This window comes from Bos taurus, chromosome 14, assembly GCF_002263795.3.
Source record: "Bos taurus isolate L1 Dominette 01449 registration number 42190680 breed Hereford chromosome 14, ARS-UCD2.0, whole genome shotgun sequence".
NCBI lineage: Eukaryota > Metazoa > Chordata > Mammalia > Artiodactyla > Bovidae > Bos > Bos taurus.
Genome location: NC_037341.1, coordinates 36,797,608 through 36,812,807, shown reverse-complemented (window position 1 = coordinate 36,812,807; position 15,200 = coordinate 36,797,608). Strand labels below are relative to the sequence as shown.

Genomic DNA, 15,200 nt, shown 5'->3' with positions numbered 1-15,200 from the left:
GACTGGTGCAAGGGCTGGGCCACCATTAGCCTCTTTTTTGTTGTTGTTTCCTTTTGATTCTGGGAATTATATGTATATAAACAGAGACTGCACTGGGTCTTAGTTGTGGCATTTGGGATTTAGTTCCCTGACCAGGGATTGAACTCGGTCCCCTTACACTGCGGGGCTTCCCTGGTGGCTTGGATGGTAAAGAATCGGCCTGCAAGACAGGAGACACGAGTTCGATCCCTGGGTCAGGACAGTTCCCTGGAGAAGGGAATGGCGACCCACCCCAGTATTCTTGCCTGGAGAATTCCATGGACAGAGGAGCCTGGTGGGCTACAGCCCATGGGGTCACAAAGAGTTGGACACGACTGAGCAACTAACACTTTCACTTTCCCCTCTGCTGGGAGCACAGTCTGAGCCACTGGACCGCCAAGGAAGTCCCCCGTTAGCTTCCTGAAGGCAACAGTGGTGTCCCAATCATCTTTGGACCTCTGGCATTTAGCAAAGCAACTGGTATCAAGGGAAGTGGGGCTCAGTAATCATTTATTGTTTTGAACTAATGGAGGGCTTATAGGAAATCACACAAGTACCTATAATCCAAAGTCGCAATTGGCAAGGACTGTCAGGGAAATGCAGATAAAATGTTCTGGGACACCAGTGGTGGGGCTGTGTGAGGGTAAAGAAGGCAGGGAAGGCTCTAGGGAGAAGAAGACTTTGAAACAGGCCTTCAAGGATGGATAGTGAGATTTATCTGAGTGGCTTCTCTTTTCTGCTCTTCTGTGTCACATTCTTCTATTTACCGACCTCCTGACACTGGCTTAGGTTTCCCTCCACCCCCTTTTCTTCCTGGCTTCCTTCCTGGATTATTGCTTTCATCCTGCTTAGAAACCCTTCATCCTCTCTAACAAGCCAGAGGGTAGAAGGCGTTGTTCAAGCCCTTTCACCTCTCCTCTACAGGAATTTTATTACAAAGATGGGGGAGCTAATAGCTGGGAAAATAATTTCTTTTTAAGACTCAGAACTACAGTGTAAAGAAAGGAGAGCTCACGATTTGTAAGCCACATTAAAATGAATAGAACATACAAAATAGTAAAGAGGATTGAGTAACTGCATAAAGCACAGCTATGAGATTAACCCCATGGTGTTTTGGTTTAAAGCAGTGTAATTTAGGAATGGCCATTCAGGTCTGTGAGATCTATAGGTATGCTCTTCTAAAATGCAAAAGCACTTCCCTAGCATTTGCTGAATTGGTCAAAAAATAAAGATGAAAACATTTGAGGATAATCCTACCATAGCATATGTGCTATGCTGTGCTTAGGCGCTCAGTCGTGTCCAACTCTTTGTGACTCGAAGAACTGTAGCCCACCAGGCTCCTCAGTCCATGGGGATTCTCCAGGCAAGAATACTGGAGTGGGTTGCCATGCCCTCCCCCAGGGGATCTTCCCAACCCAGGGATCAAACCCAGGTCTCCTGCATCACAGGCAGATTCTTTACTGTCTGAGCCACCAGGGAAGCCCAAGAATACTGGAGTGGGTAGCCTATCCCTTCTCCAAGAGAACTTCCTGACCCAGGAATGGAACTGGGGTCTCCTGCATTACAGGTGGATTCTTTACCAGCTGAGCCACCCGGGGAGCCCACAGTTACATATACTGCGTTTAAACTCAGGGATAAGAAACTCAGAACAATGAAGACACAAAAGGCAACAAAGAATAACGGGTGTCAAATTCCATTGTGATATAAGTAAGCAATACATGTACACATATATATGTGTGTGTGCACACGTATATTTAAATCATGACAACTAAGCAAGGCTGTGATAGACATACGGAGCTATTCACATTTAGTATCAATTGGAACAGGTCCGAAGTGATCTTGCCTGGGAAAGGTTAGGAAAAGGAGAGTTTTAAACCATTGTCCTTTGAAAGCAAAGAGAGAAGTTAATCACCTTCTTCAAAAAATATAGACAGCAGCTACCTAAGCTTTATTTAAAAGAGATAATTAGTGTAAATAATTAAGAAATAAAAAATAAATGAGTCACCCCAATACCTCCACTAACAAAGAAGGTGGGTCTAACACATTTTCTGTTTGCTCAGTCACTGAGTCATATCTGACTCTTTTCGACCCCATGGACTGTAGCCCACCAAGCTCCTCTGTCCATGGGATTTCCCAGACAACAATACTGGAGTGGGTTGCCATTTCCTACTCTGGGGGATCTTCCTGACCTAGGAATCAAACCCATATCTGTTACATCTCCTGCATTGGCAGGTGGATTTTTTTTTACCACTGCACCATCTGGGAGGCTCTGAACATTTTCTAGTCTCATATATTCCTAGTAAATGTGGAAATAAGTAAATAAGGAGGATGGAGATACTCTGCTGCTGCTGCTAAGTTGCTCCAGTTGTATCCGATTCTGTGCAACCCCATAGACAGCAGCCTACCAGGCTTCTCCGTCCATGGGATTCTCCAGGCAAGAACACTGGAGTGGGTTGCCATTTCCTTCTCCAATGCATGAAAGTGGAAAGTGAAAGTGAAATCGCTCGGTTGTGTCTGGCTCTTAGCGACCCCATGGACTGCAGCCTACCAGGCTCCTCCATCCATGGGATTTTCTGGGCAACAGTGCTGGAGTAGGGTGCCGTTGCCTTCTCCCGGGGATACTCTAGGATACCATAAAGGAACTGTTTTTAAAACTGCCATCAAATACTTAGTGAAATATGATCACATGTGCTGGAAAACATAAAACATGCTGCCAAAAAGATATGAAATGTTTATCACGTCTTTAAACTGTTGAGCATCGGATAGGATACCTCAGCACTGTTGGGTCACACGGCCCGAGTGACCAGGGAAGTAGACCAGACCCAGGCTATCAGTGTGTGTGGGCTGGGCCTGGGGTCAGCTGTCTACCACCTCAATTTCCTCCTCTGCAGGTCTCTGCTCTTTGAAAAGCAAGACTGTCTAAAAATTCAAGAAGAAATATTAGTTTCTTGGCAACAGGAGAAAACATTGTGTTGATGTTTATTCTTCCATTGACTCTGGTTCCATACATAAATTATACTGAGAAAACAGCAGTATCCTCCAACAGGCAGTGAGCTCATTTGAGCTGTATCTTCCTAAAATGATATCACAAAAACAAATCCACCCCCTCTAAAACTGCTTACAAAGAGTAGATCTTTTCTCATTCTGAAAGAGGTCATTCTTATTTGCAGGTTGATGATATAACTCCATCCATCTTCCCAGCTTCCGCTCTTTTAAGCATGTTATTACAAGCCCTGTTCAATTTGGATCCCTTTTTTAAAGTTTCCTTTGATTCTTCTGTTTCCATTTTTTTTAAATGCTCTGTTTTTGAAAGTTTCCTTGCATTTCCTGAAACGCTTAGAGTGTTTCAAGAGAAACATTGAGCTATTTAGGCTGCCATTGTGTGTGTGTGTTTAAGCCCAATGCTCTCCCTGTGAACAAATGTCGTATTGTATATTCTATGGCGCTGCCTCCTTTCCGCCTTAAACAGAGCACCTGGTGTTACTGGTTTCAAAGAATATTTCGAGATTGGCAGTTGGAGTCTCTTCATAGAAGTGTAACAGCGTTTCCCAGAAAGCTTGAAAAATGATATTCAAAGTGAGGGAGAATAGAGAGTAGGTGTCACCCTCCAAAAGGATAGTGAGCAGCCCCAAGGACCTTCATTCAGAGAGGATTCAGAAAGGAAATGTAGACTCTGAGAACCAACTTATACTTGGTGTGAGCTTAGAAGATTGAGTGGCCTCTTGAAACAAGGCTCTGCCTGGTCCCTCTGCCAGCCTGTTTCTTGTGTGGGGGGAAAAAAAAAAAACAAAAACCCACTAGGGCCTGCTGGTTCAGGCAGTATCCCAGAAGTGTTTCATTCAAAAGTTAGAAGTTGTTGCAAATTATTCAGGCAACTTGGGAAGCATTGGTGCAAAAATCCTGACTCTTTATTAAAAGGAAAAAAAAATGGTGGAATAAAAATATTTTCTAACGGGCACCCCACTCCAGTACTCTTGCCTGGAAAATCCCATGGACGGAGGAGCCTGGTAGGCTGCAGACCATGGGGTCGCTAGGAGTCGGACACGACTGAGCGACTTCACTTTCAATTTTCACTTTCATGCATTGGAGAAGGAAATGGCAGCCCACTCCAGTGTTCTTGCCTGGAGAATTCCAGGGACGGGGGAGCCTAGTGGGCTGCCATCTCTGGGGGTCACACAGAGTCGGACACGACTGAATCGACTTAGCAGCAGCAGCAACGAACGTGGCTGTCAGTAGAAAGAATTCTGATGTACCATCTTAAAGTCTTGACTTCGTAGCCACCAACCTCCTCTCCCTCTTCTGAGCACATCCAAGATGGGTGAACCTGCTGGCTTGCAGGGTTCCAGTTGACAATACTCAGACTCAGTTCCATGAGCCATGACACCCTTTCCTTCTCCTGTTCTGCATCCTACAGCTCATAAGTGTTCCCTGAAGCTGCTCGCTGATTAGAACTCATTTTGCAGAATTCAAACTTTTGTTCACCTCAGATATGAGATAAATCAGAACCAAAGGAAATTGCCTTCTTGAAAGTCACCTTCAGATATAGAGTCGATGGTTCCACTCCTCTGCTTGAATGTGCTTCCCATAAAAGTAAGGTCTGAATCGTGGATTATAGACAATAAATAAACTTCTAGAAAAGTTGTGGGAAGAGTATCAGGCTAACGTCTTGACGACTCAGAAAGACTCGGAAGCCTGAACTGTGAACATTTGTTTTCTGTCATCAGCTTACAGAATAATTATAGTGATTTATTTTTTTACGATCTTTCTTATGAAGCAATATCCTTTATAATCAAGTATCAGAAATTCATGGCTAAAGCATATTTACTCTTCAGAACTGGCACACATGCACTAGATGTCAAGAATACAATTGTTCTGGACAACATTGTTATAAAAGCCATTTTTATTTTGTTCATCACTGGTGCAAGTAGGTCAGGAAAGAGCCACATGAACCAGTTCAAGTCCAGCCAATGGACTTGGCCATCCAGAAAGACCTATGGGTCATTTTCACTTTCAAAGGTCAGGATATTGCCTTGATGAGGTATGAAGTAGGATAAAACTAGGCAGTATTAGTTTTATCACTCTCTAGAGAGTGTCACAATGACTAATTAACTTGTCCATAGTCACACAGCCAGGAGTCACATCCAGGCCTGTTTGACACACCCTTCTCCATTTTGGCTCAATGAATGCTGGCAGGTAAGCAGAAGCAGGCAGACAAGTAGACCGGAAAGAAAAGAAAGGAGCCTTCTCATTATCTTGTTGTTGTTCAAGCTAAGTCACGTCCAACTCTGCGACCCCGTGGACTGCAGCATGTCAGGCTTCCCTGTCCACTGTCTCCCAGAGTTTGCTCAAACTCATGATGCCATCCAGCCATCTCATCTGCTGCCACCCCCTTCTCCATTGTCTTCAATCTTTCCCAGCATCAGGGTCTTTTCCAATATGTTGGCTCTTTGCATCAGATGGCCAAAGTATTGGAGTTTCAGCTTAAGCATCAGTCCTTCAAGGACTGATTTCCTTTAAAATTGACTGGTTTGGTCTCCTTGCTGTCCAAGGGACTCTCAAGAGTTTTCTCCAGCACCACAATTCAAAAGCATCTCATTACCTGCTTCAAGTTAATTGTCTCTTGTGCAAACAATTTCCTTCCCCATCATTGACTACACATTCTGGAATCCCATAATCTGTATTGCCTGATCAATTGTGTACGTTCCAAAAGCACTCAAGTGAGTTGCATTTTTTTAATTAAAAAAATTTTTTATCATATTTATTTATTGTAACTAGTTTTTTGGGTTTGGGGCTGTTCTGAGTATTTGCTTCATTGTGGCTCAGGAGCTTTTCTAGTTTCGGGTGCCTGGGCTTAGTCGCCCCATGGCATATAGGGTCTTAGTTCCCTAACCAGGATCGCGCCTGAGTCCCCTGCATTGGAAGGTGGACTCCTAACCCCTGGACTTGCACATTTTTTTAACTAGTAGGTATCATTTAGACATTAAATTGACTAAAAACACATTTTGGCAAATCACAGTATAGGTGAGATCTGAAGTTCATGGATACACCAGGAATAAGGAAACATCCCTTACATATTTTTAGGTTTAACATTTTTTGTTATTTATCAGTAGATGTGGATAAAATATCCTTATAAATGGAGGATAGTGGTTAAAAGATTGATAGAGAAGGTGATGTGACAGGCTTGGAACAGGTCATCACACTAGGCAAAGAAGCAGGGAGGCTGGATTGACCAAGGAGAAGGGTGGAAGCAGGCTGGGGACAATGGAGCTGGAGCTCGGGGTGGGGCACCGTGGCCAGGCAGAGACCGAAGCCTGAAGTCCCAGGTGACTGGGCCAGTTCCATTCCTGCAGGCTCGAAGTTTCAGAGTTCCCCTGCATTCCACAGATGGGAGAGAGCTTGCAGCTGGGGCCCAGCCTGACTCCTGCTTATCCCCACCGCATTCTCCCCTTCCTACACAGTCTCCATCTTCCTCCCACTGCTGTGTGCCATCCTCATGCTAGGGCTGCCACCAGCATGACATGATGTATGTGGTATCCTGTCCTTAACATACAGATGCATTTGCAAATACACAGGAGAAATTGTGTTATTGATTGGCGTATGTGCATGCTCAGTCACTCAGTCGTGTCCAACTCTTTGCAATCCTATGGACTGTAGCCCGCCAGGCTCCTCTGTCCATGGGGATTTTCCAGGCAAGAATACTGGATTAGGTTGCCATTTCCTCCTCCAGGGCATCTTCCCCACCCAGAGATCGAACCCACGTCTCCTGCATTGACAGGTGGGTTCTTTATCACTGAGCCACCAGCCTTTATATGCTAATATCAGAAGGGAAGTCCACTTTTGGTTGTTGAAGTTTCTTTCTGTGTATTTCTAATCTTGATTAGGTCTCTAATGTCCTTGCCTTTTTCCACAGGAAAAGTCATTTTTATACCTTTCTGTGTCCTTTTCTATGGCAAGAAAATGCCAAAGAGAATTATGAAAAAAAATTTTAATTCAAGAATATAACATGCCCTTGAGGAAAGCTCATATCATTTCAAAGGGGGTCCAGGGCAAATTAAAGAAAGATGTCAGCAGGGCTAAAAGAATGTCATTAGCAAGTTCAAGTAGTGAGGCATTTATTCAATCAGTGCAACAGAGATTTTGGAATAGATAAGAATATTGGTTTCACTTGCTAAATGTGGTTATTTAATACCCTGTGTGTGATTCACTATGAAATAAAGTTTTCTGTAACACTCTCCAAATTTGAATCCAGAAGCACTTGTACTGTTTCCATTTCTGATTTTTCTTAAACCAAAGAGAGAGGACATCTCCCCCTATTTATCCAATACGATATAGCTCAGGTCTCAATCCTTGAGCCTCACCTTCCACCTACTTACTAACTCAGGCTGAGATAAGTGTTGCTCCTTTAAAACCAACACTTAACCAGAACTATTGCAATGGCATGTTGAGTGTCTTCCTTTTCCACTAGCCCATGAGCTGTTTGTGGTCTGTCACATACATCTGTGTGATAGTGAGAACTGCTGTGTGTCACACATTTCCATAGTGTCAGACATTGGTAAACACTGGTGTGCACTAACTCCTTTGAGGACACTTACTGAAGGACTTCGCTGGAGGCTCAGGGAAGAATCCGCCTGCAGTGTAGGAGACCCAGCTTCAATCCCTGAGTCAGGAAAATCCCCTGTAGAAGGAAATGGTAACCCAGTCCAGTATTCTTGCGTGGAGAATCCCATGGACAGAGGAGTCTGGTGGACTGCAGTCCATGGGGTTGCAAAAAGTTGGACACAACTGAGTGACTAAACCACCACCATTGAAGAAACAGACTCTGAGAGGTGAAGCAGTTTCCCCAAGGTCTCCCGCCAGGGTGCAGGCCAGGTCAGTCTGACACCGCAGCCCGTACAGTCACGTACTACGTACCAAAGAACCTGGCACACAGTTATTCACTGAATGTCTGTTGAACTCAATTGAAAGAAGGAAAGAATAGGGGGGTGGTGCAGGAGGGGAGCAGGTGCACCCAAAAACTAAAACTCAGAGCTATGATTCAGGCTCCTAATGCAAAGCAGATTCTAGTGTTGACAGCTAAACCATTTGGAATGAATTCCTTTCAGAAGCGTATTGGAAATCTGTGGAATGTGACCAAGTCCTAAGTGCACAAGGACAATCATAGAGCTCCTTATGATATCAGTGTGAGGACTGTGAAAACAAAGCTGTGTGCAGTCTGGCAGTAAATCATCATGCCTCTCATCCTAGAAGCAAAGGACACTTCTGTGTCACCAGAGCCGACTCCTCTGAAGCAACTAGGGAAAAATCATAAGACACCTCCAGTCTAGAAGACCATGGGTCTAAGGGTCCTCAGAGACTTAGCAGAGGACAGAAATCACCCCTCTTGCTTAAGTGATTTCCTCAAAAGCCCTTTGTAATTACCATCTAGCCATCCTTTCCCTCTGTTAGTTTACTCATGGCAATTTCCAGGAAACGCTGAAGGGCGTTCCAAAAGGAAGGATTGTCAAATGTGTTTAAACTTGCTCACAATCTCTCTCATCCCCTGTAGGGATTTAGCATACATGTTCAAAAAGAATTAACAGCCCCACATCTTGATTTTGGAGAAGGAAATGGCAATCCACTCCAATATTCTTGCCTGGAAGATCCCATGGACAGAGGAGCCTGGAGGGGTACAGTCCATGGCATTGCAAAAGTCAGACATGACTGAGCCACTGAACAACATCTTGATTTAGTCATCTGTGCTGTTGATTAAATCATGTCGCTTTTCTCACTTGGAGCAGATGGCCTTCTCCAAACCACCTTTATCAAAACAACAGCAATGCCCTTGTCCTCAAGTTCTTCCTTGGTTCAATATACAAACAATAGCCACTCCACAACACCCAGTCTGGGGGGTGGGTGGGGGTTGGTGGTGAACCAAATGCTTGCCAGACACATAACTCATCGGGTACCTCAGGTTAAGACACTGAGACTCCTAAGAAGATAAGGATACAAAATTGGGCAGGAGCTGGAGCTGGGGTTGGCAGCCACTGCCGAGGAGAGGATGGGGTGAAGCGAGATGTGATGACCTGTATGAATGGTCTAAAAGGAGGAGAAGGAGCCCATTCATCTCTGTCCTAGATTCCTCCGGCAGCATTCCTCTCAACTCCATTGTGTATTCACGACTGGGGCTGGGGACCAAGAGGCCTCCAGAGTCCGGGAAGCCAGGCCCCAGAGGAGTTGCTCCCTCAGACACAGTGGCCACATTGAGCGCACAGAGATGTGGAGCCAAGGACTAGTATTCCTGAAATATGTTTTGAACTTCTTGAATACGTATATTCGGCCGCATACCAGGGCCCTTAGTAACAGCCCCGTGGGGTGTTGTGACAACAGCGTTGCTGTGAGGACGGCAGCCTGTGTGGGATGCGGCCACATCTGGGGGCGGAGCTTCGTGAGTCGGGAGTGGGTTTTGACTTCAGTGGGGAGCTCTGCGCATGCTCGGGCCGCCTTGGCGGGCTCTGTGGCGGGCCTCATTTTCAGGAGATCAGACTTCAGGGAGGGGGCCCCACTTCCTGGCAGGAGAAGGTGCAGCTCCGGAAACCAGTGTGCATGTGTGCTCCGTTGTGTCTCTTTGTGGCCGCATGGACTGTAGCTCACCAGACTCCTCTGTCCATGAGACTCTCCAGGCAAAAATAGTGTAGTGGGTTGCCACTTGATTCTCCAGGGAATATTCCCAACCCAGGGATCGAAACTGCTACTCTTGCGTTTCCTGCATTGGCAGGCAGATTCTTTAACACTAGCGCCGCCTGGGAAGCCCCAGAAACCAGAGTGCCTTGGAACTGTTTTAAAGTTGCTTCTATTGATGTGTGTATTAGTGGCTCAGTCCTGTCCTGACTCTGCGACCCCATGGACTGTAGGCCGCCAGGCTTCTCTGCCCATGGAGTTTCCCAGGCAAGCATATTGGAGTGGGTTGTCATTTCCTTCTTCCTGACCCAGGGACTGAACCCGGGTCTCCCACGTTTCAGGCATATTCTTTACTGTCTGAGGCACCAGCTAATGACTAGTCTATAAGATGTCAGTTTAGAATTGTTATTGGCTATTTTACTTCAATAAAATGTTCTGCAGACATAGGCCTTTTTTCCCCTTATAGTACAATTGATTTGATAGTAAACAACATAGCTATATAGGTATTTTATTTCAGATTCTGTCTTTTAATAGAATAGTTTACTCATTAAAATGACTACTGTTTAAAATAAAATTGTCCCTATAAAAAAGCCTGGACATTCAGCAGGCTCTCAGAATGGATTTAGCAATTGCCAGTTTCTGTACGGAAAAGATATTCTCTAAAACTCTACGTCTTTTGTACGAATATAATGATAAAGACTTGTAGAAGGAAATGGCAACCCACTCCAGTATTCTTGCCTGGGAATTCACATGGACAGAGGAGCCTAGAGGGCTATTGTCCAAGGGGGTTGCAAAAGAGTTGCACACAACTTAACTACTAAACAACAAAAAATGATAAAACCTATCAGAAATGGCTCCTATTCTCTGTGTTTGTTGGAAATTATCTTGTTTCATGCTAGGTGAGAAACAGCTCTGCTTCTCTTCTGTGTCAATACACAAAGTAAGAGCACCCTTTATTTGATTTTGTTTTTTATTTTTGTAAATTATATCTCTGCATCTATCTTTGTAGTATAAAAACCTTGTCAACTTAACATCAAATCAGCAGTTGTTAGTCATGAGAGAAAAATGAGTAAAGGAAACTTCTTTTAGAAAAAAATTTTTTTGGAGTCCAAATTTGATTACTTTCGCAAAGGTAGGCTTCTATTCAGTGAAAAGTTTTGTTAGGTTATTTAGTCATTGCAGGGAGCTGGAGTGATTAAAATGTTTTATAATGCACTGTTGTTTTCCATGAAACTTTAGTGTGGCCCTGTTTCCTGGCCACAGGAATGTAAGAACTTCTTGGCAAATACCCTGCCTCGGACCGGGTGGGTAGATGTATAATTAATGTCAAGTGTTATTGCCCTTCTCCGGTGCCATCCACCCACTGAACAGCATCAACTTCCTCCTGTTCTTTCTCTGTATTCAGAGCTTGGTTTACACCACTTTGGTTTTGAACATATCAGGATAAAATTCTGGTTTCCCCTTTGGAGAATACACATGACAAAAATCAGGTCACGTAACAATAGACACTTCCTTATATCTTTGTTAAAGAGGTTCAGAACGGGCCAATGTTTTTATTACAGTCAGAGGTGGTATTCGAGTGAGTAATAATTTTTTTTTAAAGAGCATTCTATAGTGACTTTTCTGTTGGTATTTTGTTGTTGCTGTTCTCAGTTTTTAACCTTTTTCCTTGAGCTTTCCTTGACAAGTATTGGGAAGAATGTCTGGCAACTGTTAATGAAACTGCAGGCTCTTTTTTCTCTCTCTCTTTATTGTTTCTATAAACTTCCTAGACAAGGTTAAGTCCAAAGAACTGATAAAGTGAAAAAGGTATTTGTGCACTAGAATGAGAACAGGAGTAAAAGTAATATTCCTAAATATCTTAGAATATTGAATCAGGATTAGAGTAGAAACCATGAGATTCAAATAGTTTATCATGAAGCTGAACTGTCTAATAAGGAAAACTATAATTGTGAAAACCGAGATTCCAGGTCAGTTCTAGGGCCAGTTTTATTGGGTTGGCTAAAAAGTTTGCTTGAGTTTTTCCGTAACATCGTATGGGGGGAAAAAACCCGAACCAACTTTTTGGCCAACCAAATATTTTATGGAAGTAAAGCTGAGAATTTTAATTGAGTACTAGTTCCTTCCATGAGGTTCCTGGTAAGGAAACTTAAAAATCAGATTAAGGAATGAAATTTTAAAGTAGATCTTAATAGAGGTGATATTCCTCAGATGGATATTGGTGTACTCACACTGAACACACTGATGTGCTCAGTTGTGTCCAATTCTTTGCGACCCCATGGACTTAGTCCACCAGGCTCTTCTGTCCATGGAATTTTCCAGGCAAGAATACTGGAGTAGGTTGCCATTTCCTACTCTAGGGGATCTTCCCAACTCAGGAATCAAACACATGTCTCTGTGTCTCCTGCATTGGTAGGCAGATTCTTTACCACTGCACCACCAATGTACTCACTTTAACTGATCGTTAAAATATGGACACACCTCCATACCCATTGGTAATAGCTGCATTTTCAAGTTCTGAGTGCCTGCCACCAACCCCATGGCTGCCCAGGCCCCTCTCTGAGATCCCCCAACTCCATCTCCCCAGGACCCAGCTACCAAGTGAATTACACCCAGTGAAAATGGGATGTTGAAGGCCCTGCCCCAGCCCAGGCCAGCAGGCAGCTCTGCTTGGTCAATGCCCATGTTAACCTGTTAACCAGTTAACTTATCCTGTCATTCAGGACTTTGCATAGCATGCCTAACCTAGTGGGAAATCATATAAATTAACACCTAAACTAAGACATTTCAGTAGAAATTAAAGTCAGATGAATACAAATATGACATCAAAGAGAAAACTAAGACTGGTATTTAAAGCCCAGATTGAATAGATTGTGATAGATTGTAAGCCAAGCCTTGGAGACATTGGGACCCAGAAGATGAAAGTCACTGCATAGTTTCTCTCAGCTCATTGCCTTGCTGATTCACAAGTGTCTGCGAGAATTCTTTTCCTCCCCCATCCTCTTATTTTGGCAGCAAATCGTTTTTGTACCAAATCATTGGTCTGGAAAGTATAAAATGAAATTCCTTTATGACATTACAAATGGAAATATGAGAGGAAGCCTAGGCATGAATGGTTCATTTGAGATGAAGACCCAACCACATGTGTAAGAGCTGAGGCTGTTGGGGGGCTGCCTGGAGCCCCCAGGCACCTGGTACAGGCTTGTTGGTCCAGTAGCCCCCAGGGGACTATGCTTGGACACTAACCTCCAGTCTGTTGTGTTATTGATTGGCATTAGATGCTAGTATCAGAAGGAAAGTGCTTTTTTGGTTGTTGAGGTTTCTGTATATTTCTAAGCTTGATTACGTCTCTAATATCCTTGCCTTTTTCCATTGGCAAACTCATTTTTGTACCTTCCCATGTCCTTTTCTCTGGCAAAAAAAGGCCAGAGAGAATTATGGGGAAAAAAAAAACCTTAATTCATGGATATAACATGCCCTTGAGGAAAACTCATAGCATTTCAAAGAGGGCCCAGGGCAAATTAAAGAAAGATGTCAGGGCTAAAAGAATGTCATTAGCAAGTGCAAGTAGCGATGCATTTATTAAATTAGTGCATCAGAGATTTTGGAAAAAAAAAAAAAGGATATTGGTTTCACTTGCTAAATGTGGTTATTTAATACGCTTTGTGTGGTTCACTACAAAATAAAAGGTCTCCGTAATACTCTTCAAATTTGAATTCAGCAGCCCTTGTACTGTTCCCATTTTTAAATGGATGCCCATGTGTTTGTGTATAAATTTTCCATATTTAAAAAAATGTAAACGTTGACCTAGAGAAAATGTCAGTGGCGATAAAAATATAGAATTGTACCAGCCCAGGTGACCTGCATATGAGTAATAGGAAGAGAATAATTATCTGGTAAGATGAAATGGAATGGAACCTCGCCAAGACCTCCAGCTCTGGGCCCCCTGCCCCTCCCCTTCCTGCCTGGAGGAGTGCCTGCTGCTCTCAGACCACATGACGAGTTCTTCCTTTCATGGGCGCTTTGCCTGTTTCTCTACCCCTTCCTTGAAGCAGAGACAATGCTGTGTACTTAGGAGGTGTTCAGAAAATAGCTGCCTGAATGAATGATTGATAACTCTGGGCGGATTTCAGTTATTCTTTCTCTGTGTAATGCAAGCTGAGAGGTTCTCTTTCTTAGCCTGGATTCATTTAGGCTCACCTATCTTAAACAGATCTTGTTTAAAGTCCTCTATACCACCAACTGGGATCTAAGTAGACCATGCTGTGTATTTTAAATATAATATACTTAATTTTTTTAAAATTTTACTTATTTTTAATTGAAGGATAATTGCTTTATAATAATCTTTTATTTTTTATGCTTAATCCCATGCAGTAATTATGCCCTGCTTAACCTTAGAAAAAAAATTTTTAATTGGAGGATAATTGCTTTATAAGATTAACTTTTAATTCAACAATGCTCAGTGGCAACAAGACTGAAGTACATCTGCTCCCAGATCTGAATATTATATGAATATTTTTTTATTGCTAAGCCTGATCCTGCCCACCAGAGAGAGTACATCTTCACAGTTAGTTTGTGCCGGTACCTGGCTTCCTTTTTCACTTGGACCTCAACACTGAACCCATCTTCTTAGACTCTAAAAATAGCCAGTGAAATTTTTCACAGGACTAGAATTTTAAAAGTCTCAAAATTTGTATGGAGACACAAAAGACCCCAAATAGCCAAAGCAATCTTGAGAAAGAAAAACAGAGCTGGAGGAATCAGGCTCCCTGACTTCAAACTATACTGCAAGGCTACCGTCATCGAAACAGTATAGTTCTGGCACAAAAAATAGAAATTTAGACCAATGAAACAGGATAGAAAAACCAGAAATAAGCCCATGTGACTATAGTCAATTAATCTATGACAAAAAAGGCAAGTCTACACAATTTTGGAAAGACAGTCTTTTCAACAAATGCTGCTGGAAAAACTGGACAGCAGCATGTAAAAAAAAATGAAACTAGATCATTCTTTAACTCCACACACAAAATAAGCTCCAGATGGATTAAAGACCTAAATATGAGACTGGACACTATATAATTCCTAGAAAACATAGGCAGAACACTCTCTTGACATAAATTGCAGCAATATCTTTTTTGATCTGTCTCCCAGAATAATGGAAATAAAAACAAAAATAAACAAAGGGAACCTACTTAAACTAAAAAGCTTTCACACAGCAAAGGAAACAATAAACAAAATGAAAAGACAACCCACAGAGTGGGAGAAAATATTTGTAAATGATGTGACAGATGAGGGATTAGTCTCCAAAATTTACAAATAATTTATGATACTTAACAGCATAAAAACAACCCACTCAAAAATTGAGCAGAAGACTTAAATAGATATTTCTCCAAAGAAGTATACAAATGGCCAATAGGCACACGAATGGGTGTTCAACATTGCTAATTATTAGAAAAATGAAAATCAAAACTGCTGTGAGATATCACCTCACACCAGCCAGGATGGCCATCATCAAAAAAACCATA

The 15,200-nt window shown here is 42.8% G+C and overlaps 1 protein-coding gene and 1 non-coding gene across 21 annotated transcripts in view; one reads left to right on the top strand and one right to left on the bottom strand.

Moving 5' to 3' along the window:
- STAU2 (staufen double-stranded RNA binding protein 2) overlaps positions 1-15,200 on the top strand; it is a 303,811-nt gene that overhangs the window by 251,006 nt on the left and 37,605 nt on the right. The window lies entirely within an intron of this gene.
- On the bottom strand, positions 11,674-11,746 carry MIR2284L (microRNA mir-2284l). Its single transcript, NR_031042.1, has one exon. It is a non-coding gene; the product is annotated as a microRNA mir-2284l (primary transcript).